Source organism: Patiria miniata, unplaced genomic scaffold (assembly GCF_015706575.1).
Source record: "Patiria miniata isolate m_02_andy unplaced genomic scaffold, ASM1570657v1 HiC_scaffold_18, whole genome shotgun sequence".
NCBI classification, from domain to species: Eukaryota; Metazoa; Echinodermata; class Asteroidea; order Valvatida; family Asterinidae; genus Patiria; species Patiria miniata.
The window spans coordinates 13672669-13687902 of NW_024037056.1; positions in this window are offsets into that span (position 1 = coordinate 13672669).

Consider the following 15234-nt stretch of genomic DNA (forward strand, 5'->3'; position numbering starts at 1 on the left):
TTTTTGCACAACTTAAAAGCGCAAATTGCAGTAGTGTCTTGAGTCCCCTTTTTTGTAATGTTCTCATAATTATAATGATGGGAACGTGTTGTATACGTTCATACCGGTCGTGTCGAGGAATCTTGATTTCGAGTGGACTGGAGTGTGTCCAAACAGAAGTTCGGCACCAATGCTCGTATAGTTTTAGTCAGGGGAGATCTGGGCTGGCGATTGCCGTAGGCCAGGCTTATCATCTGTCAAGTGGTGGACTGCTTCGCCTCTTCATGTACTATAGGGCGTCATGCTGCAAGTTCAGGTGCCCATAGGGAAATGTGAATTGTAGTCAGAGCACCTGTGTAAGTGTTCATTGTGATTGCGTGTGCTCAGAGTTTTATGGGAATGCACGGACTATGGTTATTTGTTTTCGTTTGGTTTGAATTGTGTTTAAATTTGGTCAATCAATGTAAAACTGTGTGATGCTACTGGCAATGGGTTTATTAATAAGTATGTAAATAACACTGGCTTAACAATTCGACAAGATGCGAATAAATGTGTGTGCGTGACACAAACCTCTTAATACATAGTGGCAATTATTAACTTTCGATTTGGTAGGTCTGTAAAAAAAAATATATATATGTTGAGTTGCATTAAAATACTTTGACAAAAAACAAAATTTTTCGCTATCAGAAAATTGTGGAACCAGACTTTATTTTACAAGCTTGCTTTCTTCAGCGACACAACCAGTACCAAAACGGGTTACCAGTTTTTCCATATTGGTACCATCATTAATGTTGCAACATGGATGTTTATGCTTCCAATGCTGGAGACGACCGGGATTTGGAAAACTGCCATATAGTCCCAGCAGAATCGCGAATGTAAAGCTTAAGAACCTAGCTCCGTTTATTGTACCAGTTCCTGTTAATTTAAACCGTACACTTTTCCCCCTTTCAACTTAACACCGCTGGGGTCCACAGCACTTCTCTGCGGCAATCATGCCTTTCAAATCAGGCCAACTCAAGACTCAGGACCGGATATTGAACCGACCGGTTTAGAAAAGAACACCCTGGATCCCACCCGGTCGAACCGGGCTAATAATCGAGGAGAGATCACGGAACAACAAAAGACGTCCCAAATACTCCCGTGTCATCCGATGAGGCAGGATCCGACCGGCTCGCACGGGGCGAGGGATTCTAAAGACGCGGTGTGCTTACTCGCTGGGGATGGTTAATCTAGCCCAACGTTTGTTCGGTGTTCGTTTCAGGTGGCAATTTTAACAGCTCATTCATTGGGATCCGAAAGGTTTACGTCTCGGCGGGAAAAGGGCGATCGTGTCACTGAGATATATTACCTGGCATGTGGTTGTCTAGAAATGTTCCTTTTTGCAGGCTGATAAATGTTATGTGCTCATTATAAGCAATGCCCAGTTATTATTCCATTAAAAATGTTTAACAACTTGCTACTTATACGAGTAACTGTACATGTGAATTCCTATAATGACTCCATACACTACTTATAAACACTTCTGTATACTACGGTTTTACAATTTAACAACTTGCTATATATACCTAGGCATATACGAATAAATGTACGTGTCGATTCCATAAACACTTCATACACTACTTTCTATCAATTTCAGATTATTTATTGTTCCATTAAAAAGTAAGGAAAAATGTTGCAACCTGACGCCACTTTTTTTCTTCATATATAATCTCAATAAAGGTCAGTCATTGCAAAAATGATGATAAGACATGAATCTGGGACTGAGAAACATTTCCAATTTTTGTTAGGAAATACTTACAAAAATTTCTTTGACTCTCCATATATAACACAACCGCTGAAGTGGCGTTAGGTTGCGACATTTTTTTCCAAAAGTAACAATTGCTATTTGCGTTATAGGAAATCTAATGTTATTTGCAAACGCCGACTCACCTCTTATGACTGATGTCTACGTCTGTCCGATGATCGAGGGCCTGCAGCATCGTATAGTCCGACGGCGTGTGCACCGCAACTTGGTCGGAGCCATACGTTCCGTCGAACAACAGTTCGGGTTTTATTCCCACCGAAAATCGCTGAAATAACGCTCACGAAAACTAACAGTTATGTACAGTTGACGAAGACGAAAATGGACGAAGATATTTACTAACGATGGTGACGAAAATATATACAGTAGAATACGATGCCAACGGATGAAAACGTGATGAAACTTATGTATAAACTTTACTGAAGGCAACGGTAAACAAAGATGGCGATATTTACATGCATGTGCGTTTGTTTGTGCAGTGACATGTGTCTCCAGAGTCCGACGCAGGTATGGTCGGCCAAACGAACAAAGGTGTTTTAATTACGTGTCGCTACAACGTATACGGCAAAATGTGCTGTCATATCCTATTAAGACCCCATACACTATAGTTTTGAGTTCACTTTACACTTCATTTTAAAATTGTGTAAACAACCTGCTATAAACCTAAACACACCTAAGTTACATATTCCATTTTTGAAAATATGTAAACAGCTTGCTTCTGACCTATACAATGATTCTTAAAGGCATATGGGATCTTTTGCATTTATCCCGAAAGCAACCTAGCGAATTATTATCAAAGAAGCTCACTTGTGGATTTAAGGTTGTGAATGATTTTTTACTTTTTTCTCAAAAAGTATTGTATTGTTTTGTTTTATTTCCATTTGTCACAAATTAATATAATGCCAATGCAACAATTAACTACAATAACTAATCTTAATAGAATGCGAATGCAACAGTTTGATTAATTAAAAATAAATGGTGACAGATGTGTGAATCAGGAATAAGCCTAAGCTTAGTTGTACAGAGCCTGGTCCCGTTTGTGAAAATCGTATGAAATATACAATAATTAAAGCTATAATTTGAATAATTTATCAATAAAACTTATTAATTAATTACTAAGCCTATAATAGCAGAAAAAACTGAAGGAAAATGAAATATACTGATTTACAATATAACATTTGATTGTGATGGAATGTGACTTATACAAATGTCAAATATGGATGCTCTTATATAATACTAAGAATAAGTACATTTTTAGCTATCTTTTAAATTTATGCACAGTCCGAGAAAGGGGTAAGCTGATAACAGAGAATCAGAAAAAGTTTAATGTCCACTGAGCTGGAACTTCAACGGAGTAGGCTACAAACATTCTTCCTTTGACACTGTGAGTGGTGTTATTATTGGAAACGAACACGATTCATCAAAGGGAAATGCTTCTATATGCCTCACATATCTGTTCGTGCCAATCAGACTGTAAGGTGGTAAGCGATATATTGGTCAACGGAAATTGAAAGAGAAGATACATATCTGGCCGGTTTCTCCCGCCAGGCAAGGGAACTCCACGGCGGAGGACTAACAAAGGAGGGAGAACGACTGGGAATATCGGATTTCAGGAGAAGATATCGGGCAAAATATTGGTGAACTCCCACTGAAAGCAGGAGCTTCACTTTCATTACAGATGCTATCAATCGGACGAGAAATCAGTGTCCAAGAGAAAGCAAGACAAACTGGAACACCTCGAGTTTAATTTAAATGGTCATTGCGCTTTTTAAAGCATTGTGTATTAGCTTGTGTATTCGATTGCAAGGGACACTGCGATCCTGGCGTCACGATCATTCCAGTTGGCTAAGACTTTGCAGGTCAACTTGTCATTTTTAATGGAACAACAAGCAAATCAACAATTAATTTCTTCCTGGAAGCTGTCCGTTCGCAACAAAAGAAAACATTTGAACTTTGAAAACGATAACCTATTTCGTAAAATGTAAATTACCGAAAAAACAGACATGCGGATAAAAAGTTGGTAATTTTTCCTCTTGAAATACTTTATTATGTTAATCTGAAGTTTCATGTACTTTGTGGTGCATTGGTTCAGAACATGAAAGTTTAATTTCCCTTCCACGTATACGTTGGGATTGTCATTTCATCTTACATGCAGGGAATATTCTACACAGATGAAAGCACAAAAGAAGTGCGAGTCGATGGGGGAAAAGAAGAAACATATTTATTTTGTTCCGTGAATGTGTGCTCGTGCAATCAGACGCGACAGACAGCTTGGGAATTCCTCATTTTTACGCAGCGCCTGAGCTGAAGTGCCAGACGAGGGCTCTTGTGGGCCCCTTCAGGCCTTCCGATTTTGCTCAGTCCGTAGGAAGCAGCCATCAACTCGCCAGAGATGAGTGGCTGGCATACCAAATCTTACTCGCCTTCCACGCGGAGTTAAGTTGGTCCTTTTTTTCTGGCGGGTTAACGCGTGGCACTGATGCAAACTAAAGCCGCAACGACACTCATGAGTGAAGTGCACACGGCACGCTGGCATCGGACAGCGTTACCCGATACCCCCAGTATGCCCCTGGATTTTGCGAGAATGTTAGGACTGCAAAACGGCATTACGAAAAGGGGAGATGGGGTTTGTCCACAGTCAGGGCAAATAAGGATTACCTCCGTCAGACAGATCGTTGCTTGGGTTGAGTTCGGGAAATAGGTCGGGTGGTGACGCGGGCAATTTTGATCGCGTGACCTCTATCTTGTCGGTTTCTTTCTAAAGGCGGAAGTCACGTCTTCTCCACTTGTCAACAATTCTGCCGAAGCGAGAAAGTGAAGTCTCGTTATCAGTCAATATCCCTGCTCGCAAAATTGAAAGACTAGCTGTACAAGTTTAATTTACCGGGACCGGGTGTATCTTGGTTTGAAATACGCAACATTTGGACTAAATTTCACTTTCACATAGTTGCAAAATATAGTTGCAAATTACAGTTGCAAAACGCAGCTTACTACTTTCTGTCGTCTCAAATTGTATTCTCTATTCAGTATGTCGAATGTTTTTATTGTGCGTCTTTTTTGGTGGGTTGACCGAAAACTTAAAAGCATACTTAGATTTGTTTTTTGTTCTTCCCATGGTAGTTCTCGCCAAAACGGAGTGTAATTATGAAACGCTAATTCTTATTTCATCTTCAATTAAATAATTCATTTGTGAACAGCCAATAAATGTTCTTTCTTTTTTAAAGAGCTTTAAAACAAGTTGACATCAAAACGTAAGAACAGCGTTGCAATAAACTAGACATTCAATCCAATTCATCCGTGCGCGTACCAATTAAAATAGAGCAAGTGGACGACTTGTTACGTGACGAACGAGATTATTTTTTTGTGTTTACGCCTTAGTCACCCACTCCCCTCTATCCGTCGTCCAAAACATTTAGTCTTTCCTTCAGGATTGCTGTCGGAGCCGAGGGCTTCTCATTTGTCACGCTGCTGGGGCCAGACCTTTAAGGGTCCTTGAGAAAGTCTTGAGAAAAGGCTACACTGCACACTCGACTGACTATTCACGTTTCGAGTGCGCGCTGTGGGCGTTCGATCGATACTCCCACGGCCAGGCGCGTCACAACCCTGTTGCCGAGGAAATCGATAGCCCACGACATCGATCTCAAAAGAGTCGAAGGCCGTTAGAATAGCAAACACGCCTATATGTACTGCGCAGGCGCAGTAGCCAAACCAGTTGCTAGAAAATAGAAACTGAAGTAGCGCCGGATTAATCTGCTCTACATCTCAATAGGAAATGTTGCAATTCCGTGCGCTTGCTCAGCGTCAATCATATTTTCGAGATGTCATCAAAGATTGTCTATTCTCTTTTATTCATGTTATAACCGTCAACATTGCGTTTGAACAGTTTCCCGGAGAGAGGGAGGGTGTTTTGTTTGGACTAGCTCTCGGCATCAGGAGATCTCAGTTGGGGACACGCCAGACTACCGAGTACGAGCCATCAGCCAACTGATTGCAACACAGATCGCCCAGAGTGCAGATTAAAGAAAAATACCACTTGCATCACTTTATGTGTCCTGAACTAAACATTCCCCTGATGTGATTTAAACGTCATTTGGGGCTAATAAAGACATTATTTGACCATTCCTCCTCCGCAAATCTCTCTTCCTGCTGAAACCTTACCTTTACCAGAGACTGCCAATGAATTTTAAGACATATCAGATTTTTTTTTCAGAGATGCGATAAGGTGAGCTGTCTGGTTTTTGGATGAGCAACGATCGATAAGATTCAAGATAAAACGGAAGCTGCATTCATTACTTTGTACAAGATTCTCCCTAACTCAACAGAAACAGGCCTGTCTGGTGTTTTTATGAGCAAGAAGTGATTTTATTTAATCAAAAAGGAATTGCTGATTGAATTTTTGGTTCTTGTTTTTTTTTTTTTTTTAACAGCAACAAGGAAGAAAGATTGTCTTGGCGCACGGACACGATGAACGACCTCCATCGAGTCATCCTCCTCGTTTCCATGGGAACGCTCGCCCTCCTCTTGTGCCTACCGTCTCGCACCGATGCACAGCCCGTGGGGAAGTTCGATTTCGACTTTAACGATGAACCAGAGGCTGGCTTCGAAGGATGGGGTTGGAAGCCGCCCCCACTCCTCATGACGAGGCAGCGAGTCTTAGAGAGATTGGCCGATATGGCCATGTCGAGGTCCAACAACGGCCCAGGTGAGAATCAGGGCCCAGTCTGGAGCCAGGGCTCAATTAGAGATCAGGTCCCAGAAATCGGTTCTCACTTAGGGACCAGGACCCAATTACGTTGGTGTATTATGTAGATAACTTTTCTCGAGTTCTAGCAACGGCCCAGGTGAGAATCGAGGCCCAGTTTTGAAGCCAGTGCCCTTTTAGAGATCAGGTCCCAGTTAGGAATCGGTGCTCACTTAGGGAACAGGACCCAATCAAGTTGATATAGATGTTGATAACTTTTCTGAGCAATTCTACATTCACCCCCCCCCCAAAAAAAGCTGAGATATAAGCTAGTTTTAATTTAATCACTATACGTATGGTAACCTATTATTTTTATTAATCATTTCTGGTGATGAAACCATGTACCAAGGATTCCTCAAAAGCGCCCAAGGCACTGTAGCTCGCAAGCCTGAAGAAACCTGTGGAGAGAAGACAATGAGAAGAAGCTACAGTTTTAGAGGTGGGAGGAAATGCCCAGAAGAATCTTCTGGGAAAAACCCACGGAATCAGGCAGGGGCTGAAACCCCAATCCACATTTTGGCCCAGGTGGGATTTGAACCCGGGTCACAGCGGTGGAAGGCGAGGAAAGTACCGCTATGCCAGCCTGACTCCCAGCTTGCATCACCGTTTTGTTCGGGCTCCCGAGTCTAGAGGTTAAGGTTTTGGGAGAGCAATTGGAGCGTAGAAACCACTTACATTTGGGGCCACGGAACCTACCGATGACAAACTCAGACCACACTCTTCGTGGATAACCCAAACTTGCTTCACTTACCGTATACCCTTACCGCAACCAGATTATATAAACACTGATTATTAAACTCTTCCGCCCTCTATTGGGCGATGCGAATTGGGTATGTTAAATCTACGTTTTGTGATAGTGGAAGGTCACATGTATTTTTAACAAAACAATTTTGTTGTAGCCTATTTAAACAAAAAATAAACCATAGGCTGAACAAAGATAGTGACTTGAGTGAAAGACCACCTACAGATGAATGGAAAGCTTATTGGTATCGAGCGCGGTACGGTGTTCCGCAGGTGACACATTCAAATCCCTCTCCAATTATATACCAATATCAAAACAATGACATTGACAGCGAAGCGATTTGGTAAAAAAAATAATAATAAGTGCTAGCGCACAATAAGCTCTGGCCGTGTTGCAAGAAGTCGTGCATGAAAGTCTTGCATGAAATCGATCAAAATGATCCCTGCCAGAGCTGAAAATGCGACGCCGAAAAATGCAACGGCGATAGCACATTATGGAACGCCATACTTTTGGTCAATTTTCCAGGGACAAACAGACCGACCAACCGACCGACCGACCACCAAGTGACATTTAGAAGCTCCTGCCAGAGCTTTAAGAAAAAACTGTGTTTTTCCTCCCAACAGGTTACACGATTCCCCGAAAAAGGCAGGCCGGCGGCGTAGGGATCCGCTTTTTCCCCATAGATCGAGTGTCCTTGGACGATCAACTGAGAACGGAACGGGACGTGCTAGCAAACATTGAAAGGAACCTGCGAGATTTCGACGCAGCCGGCAGAAGGAGATAGGAAACAGAATACACACCAACAGGTCCAACGGTTTTACATTTGTTTTAACAGGTAAGCAGAGAAAGGCCAGACGAAACATTTTTTGGTACAATGTCAAAACTGCGGTGCAAAGTTAATTTAACAGTGTGATTATGTGCCCAATGGTTACGATGTTGGATTCGTGTGCCGTGGTACATGGGTTCGAACCCTGACGGGAAACATGGTGCTTGTGTTCCTGGGCAAGACACTTTACTACGATTGCCTCTCTCCATCCAGGAGTATAAATGGGTACCTGTGAAGTTGCTGCAGGGTCTCATTCCTGATGAACAGGGATAATAATTGTGATGCGCGTTTGATCATGTTGTTATGGAATTTGCGCAATATATGCCCTTTGGAAGCCACTTTAGCGTCATATGTTATACCTTAGGGAGACACGTCGAATTAGGGAGACATTTCAATGTCCCCCTAATTCCACATCCCCCATATAGAGGCACAATTTTGTTGTCCCAAATAGGCTAGATCGATCGCTCGTGGTCCAATTAGTCAAATTACCGACATTTGTGGGGTAGGATAAGGTACAGTTGGGGTTAGAGGTCATAAAAAAAAAATGTGTGCAAAGGTCTATGGGAATGTCCCCCTAATACCCAATTATCGGTAATTATTATCCACCAATTAGGATCGAGGATCCTAATGTCTGCTTGAAGATAATGTACTTGTAACTGGCGTTCCATACTATCACTTTTCCATGCTGTTGACACAGAGACAGCTGTAGGAGTTTTTGAAACCAAAAGCTCAAAACAAATTTTATCACAGATGCTAACATTGTATATGTTAATGAGATTTCTTCTCCTTCTCTCTACTTCTTTGCTGCCATCCCTTTAGTCAAGATTTCATCGAGATACACAGTACAGGCTGAATTAATCTACTATAAAAGACTCATTTCTTACTCACGTTCGCCATGTTCCGCCTCGTCCACAAGTCCACTTCTTTCTCAAGCCCTGCAGTCGTGGGGAGGAACGCCTCGTCAAGCCCCTCCAACAGACACTTTGATGCCCGCTAGCAAAGTCCCTCCCCGGAACACTTCGAAGAACTCCCCCGACTCCAAGTGCGTCGTGTGGGACCCGCCTCGGTCTCTTAGTTCACGGCTATTTTGATTCAACAGAACGCGCGAAGTACCCATTAGGGACCCGCCCGTCGCACCGCATCGACTGCCTTGTGTATATAGGAACGAACTTTAATAATTTTAGCGACGATGTCGTTAGCATTAACCGAGCTTGAAACCGATCAAAAGTTGTTGTGAAGCGTTAGTTTTGTCTTGTGTGTTTAGTTTTAGCGGTGATTTTTAAACGGAGAAAAAAAAAAGACAGTTCTGTAGGATAAAGATAACATTACCGGATTGGATGTTATTTCATGTACATAGTTTTGCAGCCAGATTTTATTTTGTTCTAACGGGAATACTCTGACGGATATGCACATGTTTACGAGGGAGTAGACTGGTACCTTGAGAAGAATTGAAGTGTTTTGAATTTCCAGGAGTTGGAAACTTGACCGCACGTCACCTCTTGCACGAGGAACGTTAAAAACGTTACAAACGCATAGGCTCCATGCACAAGTTCCCCTTCAACGGCCAGAAAAGGAGAGTTGGGGGAGACCTAGACTGGTTCCCGGCCCATCCCCTGCGTATTTGGAATGATCAAAAGTTATTGGGGGCGGGGATTTGTCTGGGAGAGACAAATAGCTTTGGCACACTCAGGAAATCGTGCGTACTTCGCGCGCGAGCCAGTACAGTACAGTACGCACACGCTGTGTGTCCCGTCCAAAGCAAGGGGCTCTCAAAAATAGTAAAAACGCCCCCTCTTTGTTGGCGCACGGAGCCTATAGCATGGAAAAACTTTCTTTTTGATTCGCTGAATGGTCTGACGCTGTCTGATTTATGAAAAGAAATAGGACTAAATGGAACTTGAGCGGCAGATAGTCGGTAGTTTAGATTGGTAAAAATTAGTTTGTTTGTTTTGTCAACAACGTTTTAACATGGAGTCCGAAATGGGTCTGAGTTCGCATTTAGGCGTATCAATGCTGCTTTGCGCATATCTCAAGATATAGTTATTATGTGATATGCGACTCACATTGTCGGGCAGTAAGTTCAATTCTGTTTATGACGTCACAAGGTTTATCACCGAGTTGTAATGTAAAACTTGTTTGATAAATTGGACAGAACTTCGTGTTGCTAATTGTTTTAGAAAAAAAATTATAACACATTACAAAACTTTAACAAGTTGTAATGTGTTTCTGTCATTTTATGTGTTGAAAGCTACAGTCGAGTACTAGCACTAATACTGTGAATTTGTGGTTTTATTTTGCAATTAAGATAAGATGAAGGACTCCGTATTTCAAAAAAAGGGCAAACAAAAGTTGCATGTTGAATCCACTTTGGTTGGAGGATCTGAACGTTATAAGTCGGCAGTAATTATGATTTTTTTTCCAAACGTTCACTAAGATGTCAGCTTTATTAAGCAAACTGTCATTATAAATCCAAATTAGCTTTTCAGGAATTTGAATGTTTATGAAGCAAGCTATGCTTGCATATTATCCTTACTTTCACCGTAATAGACTTAGTTAGACTCATTTGAATGTTTACAAATTGATTTAAATCCAGATTTTGAATGACTGTTGGTATTTTTAAATAAGAAACACTTTAGCGGCTATTACTTAATAAATTGGAATGTATGCATTTTTCGGTCTGTGCAGTTTAGTCTTATAGATGTATATCTTAGATGAATATACCATAAGTTGGTAAAATTCACAACTTCTTGAACTGGTGCCGATAAAAGGCAAATTGATTATCTGCTGTATTCACACAGATCACGTTATGCCTTTTTGAATAAAGCTTTATCTAGTATAGCTACGCATTTCAGGAAAAGGGAGAAATAATTGATAGTACTTTTAAGTCGGAGCTTATCAAACGAATTATGAATGGGCAAAAAGCAGTCAATGTTAAACGATTCAAGCTGTTGTTGGTTGTATTAATGTCATGTAACATACAGCCAAAAAAAGTTGAGTTTCGCTTTCAAAATGAAATAACACAAAAGATAGGATTGATCTTTGAAGTTTGGGGTCGTGATAAGATTTCCAATGATAAGATTTCCAGCGTGACCTGCGTAATCGCCATATCGGCACCACGCGGCGTGTTTACGCTAAAAGTCCATTTCGGACGCTTTGACGCAACTCGTGCAGATCCATCTAGGCGTTGATGGCGCAGTAACGATGAACTGCCGTTTACAGCCATTAAAAAAAAAATGAAAATTGTGATTCTGTGGGGAATAGGCGGTTGTTTTTTTTTACGCCGCACTGTTCACTCAGCTTACTGTCTAATAATGAAGCAAATATGAAGCCCTATTAGCATTGTTATCAGAGGTACAACGACAGATATATTGGAAGCCATTTTGGTGCGGTCCTTTTGCCGTATGTGTAAATTCAAAATCTTAAATAATTCAATTCGACATGAGTTGTCTTAAGAACTCTATGTTGTCGAAGTGTTAACCAAGATGTAAGGTTGTAAACGCTTAATGATTTAATTCCTGTATTGTTCTATTTCATAATAATAAACGTTCCGACACATTTGCAAGCACTGAACAAACTAGACATGGGATGTCCCACGAACGCTATGTTGTCGAAGCGTTAACTGAGATGTATGTTTTTAAACGCTTATACATTATTTCATGTATTCCTCAATCTTAGCCTATATCCGTAAAATGTTGGACAATGCACGTAGTTGTTAGCACGGGTTAAGCAAACAAGGCGTTGCCGAACACTTTGTTGTCAAAGCGTTCAATGAGATGTTGGTTTTTAAACGCTTGAGTGCTGATATATCAATGTTCCTATATCTGTTATAAGATTGGATAATACAGGTAGTTGCAAGCACGGATAATATAGGCATGCGTTTTCTTACAAACACTATGTTGTCAAAGTGTTTACTAAAACGTAAATTTTTAAACGCTTACGTGTTACGTCGTGTTGCCTCCATCTTATGAGATTGGACACTAGCAGGTAGTTCCAAGAACGGATGTAGTCTTTGGGGTTTGGCCAGTGACAACGCCCCTTTGTGGGCGTACACGGCTTCAACACTAGAGGTCATGCACGAATTGGGGAATTAATGTCAGGCGTAACTCCACCCCTAAAGGGGGTTTGCCTGAAATGGTTCGCACGGGCTAAGTGGACAAGCACAACGTTTTAACTACTTGTATTCTGCCTTTGGAAAAAAAATCGTCGAGTTTTTTTTTCACTTTCGACCTAAACCATTTAGAATTAGAACCGTTTAATCCTGATCCATTAATAAAGTGTCCAGTACATATGGTCAATAAAACAATACAGAATGTTTGGTGCTTTTTGTAACACACGCCTTTGTTGGTGTTTATTGTGTATCTGTGAAGCCGTCTTGGGTCATCCGTTGCCAAAATGATTCGATTTTCGGATATCTCTTGTGGTGCATGTTGAAGTTGAGATTTTACCTTTCATCAAAAAAGGTCAGATTTTTCATTCGGTCTATTTGTGAACACTTTTGAAAGTGGTCGAATCGATGCGTCTCCAATTTTAAATATCAATCGTTGTCCTCTGTGCAGTATATATTTTTCTTTCATGGATAACAGTAATATTAAACCGTCTGTAGACGCACGCCGTCGAGATAGACAATTGATATGCCATAAAGCTTGCAATATAGCACGTGGGTGTGTACATATACAGGGTTCCTTTGAGGGTAGAAACTACAATAGAACAATAGACCCCACAAGTAAGTCTTTAGAAATCAATCTACCCCATAAGGGGAGATTTCAGTAGGAACAAATGAAAACAAAAGAAGGGAAACAAAGGTCTTCCAAGGAAGGCTGTGTATATGTGTGTGGGTTTATTTTTGCATTATAGGGGACGTTGAACAATTACAATAGGGTCCACACCTCCACAAGGTCCACAATGGACGATCGTGTACATACAGAACATATGGGAGGTCGTACAAACAAAGGAGGGACAATAAGGGGTTCCACGATTGATGGTGCACTTGCCTTGCATACTCTTTGTGGACCTGTGAGCAAAAGAGGTCCACAGGATGCAGAAAGCGTGAATGCTTTGTGGACTTGCTCACGTCCACACTAGGTATCCCCTCTCTGGAAAACAGGTTTAGAGGCATTTTTCGGTTTGGTTTATGTGTCGCAAAATGAAAAGGAACACTCAAGGAAATAATGATAAAATTTCAATTGCGTTGAAAGAGTATTCACACAGTTGGAGTAAAATTAGTTTTTTCCCCGGCTTTTCTGAACTACATGAATATAAAGGAATGCCCACATGTGGGCGCGTTCATGTATTCAAACCGTGGACGAAAAATTCCAGAGAACAAAAGAGAACAATATCGTCCACGATTCCCAGCATTGGGGTCGTGCACAAAACCTATGGGAGTACAAACAAAAGAGGGACAATAGGACGTCCACGTGTGTGGGTGCACGTGTGGGTGTGTTCCATCCAGTAAGGACCATTACAAACGGTACGCGTACGGATACGTATGGGGCCCGGCCGCCCAGGGAAACAAGCATATTGCATATCACGCCTTTTCGTGTAGTTATTTCACCCGAATACATCTTAACATTTTGATGTGAAATGCACATTGCTCATAGTGCCATATGATATAACCACACAAAATGGTAATTTCAAAACTTTTTTTCCCAGCCGCGTATGTATCCCGTACGCGATAATGGTAAAACACGAAAAGGACGATTTACGAATGGGATCACGCGGTTGAGAGAGCGCGCGCTGCCGTCACTGTTCCATTCAAGACCCGCCTTCGCTCTGCCGACTTCTGTCACGTCACGAGTGGCGCAGTTGACGCAAAGCTACAATAACACGCCAGCCACGAACCGCGGAAATCCTCCTTTCTCGAACGCTTCTTTCTAAATCTAGGGTTCACTTTAACAAGCCTCAGTTTTGGTGCACTAGTGAGTGGAAGCTATATTCAGAAATTCACATTTCTTTTAAAAAGAAAATATGCATAACAGCTTCAACCCACTCATTTTCATCCTTTAAAGGGCTAATGTAATGTAATGCTTTTAATGCAATCCTTGAAAGTGCACCGTACCTTTGTGTCTCGTTTTATCCTATTTTCGATATTCATTTTGCCATTTTCAAGGGTTATTTGGTGCCTTTTTGGTTTTTAATGCTAATGCAAATTACCATCTGGCAACGTATACTTTGCTGTTGTATTTTCTTGGTGATTCATTGTTGTGTCAGTGTCTAAGCTTAAATACTGGAATCCGGCGACCAGAAGCTTTTACTGCGGTGGTGTCACGCTCACGCGCATGCTGCACGCGTTCTTAAAGACGGGGCGCGCGCGCCTCGTCTTTTGGTATTCCTATTGGTCGAAGGATCCCGGAGTGCGTGCGTACTACCTGAGCGTTGCACCTGTGAGCAAAATGCTGCGCGTTTAGAATAACTAAGAAGTATGAGCGTAAATCGAAGCCACGTGCATGACATTCGCACGTCGCCTAAGCCGCGTGACGCAGCCCGTTTTGCTAACAGAATTTACAACGTAAAATCAGATAATGTCATGTCTAGGTTTTATTATATGTCTATGGTCTAAACACCACTGGGACATATTTGCATTCTGGTGCTCTACACAATTTCTGTCGATCAATCCAAATATGAAAAGAAGAAAAACATGCAAGGAAAGAAGAAGGGGGTGGAGAAACAGAAAAAAACCACCATTTGATGGCTGGTTACTCTATTGGAAGTTAGTTGCTGCTTCGGCGAAAAAAATGGGAATACTTAACCTATCTTATGACGTTCATGTCTGGTGCTGTACGTATGGCTACCCAAAAAAAGAAACGGCAACCTTCAATTTGTAGATTGACGGAGCCTCTAGTTAATGTAACATACTGCGTATTGTCTAAAAATACATGTTTTATTGCTGTTTTGTCTTTGCACAGACGTAATAAAACGCTACTCTGAATTATCGAAAGATTGGTGTAGGCGCCACTATACGAATGATTAATTTTATGCATAGGCGACATATGCATTTTTTCCAAAAATAAAGGTATTTGTGGTTTTTTGTTATTGCAGGGCATAATAAAATTGTGCGAAAGAATGGTTCATGGCCAACTCTGTAAGGAATACTATAGGCCTACTCTCCTACATATTAAGTTATGAAAGGAAATCGGGTGAAGTTCGAT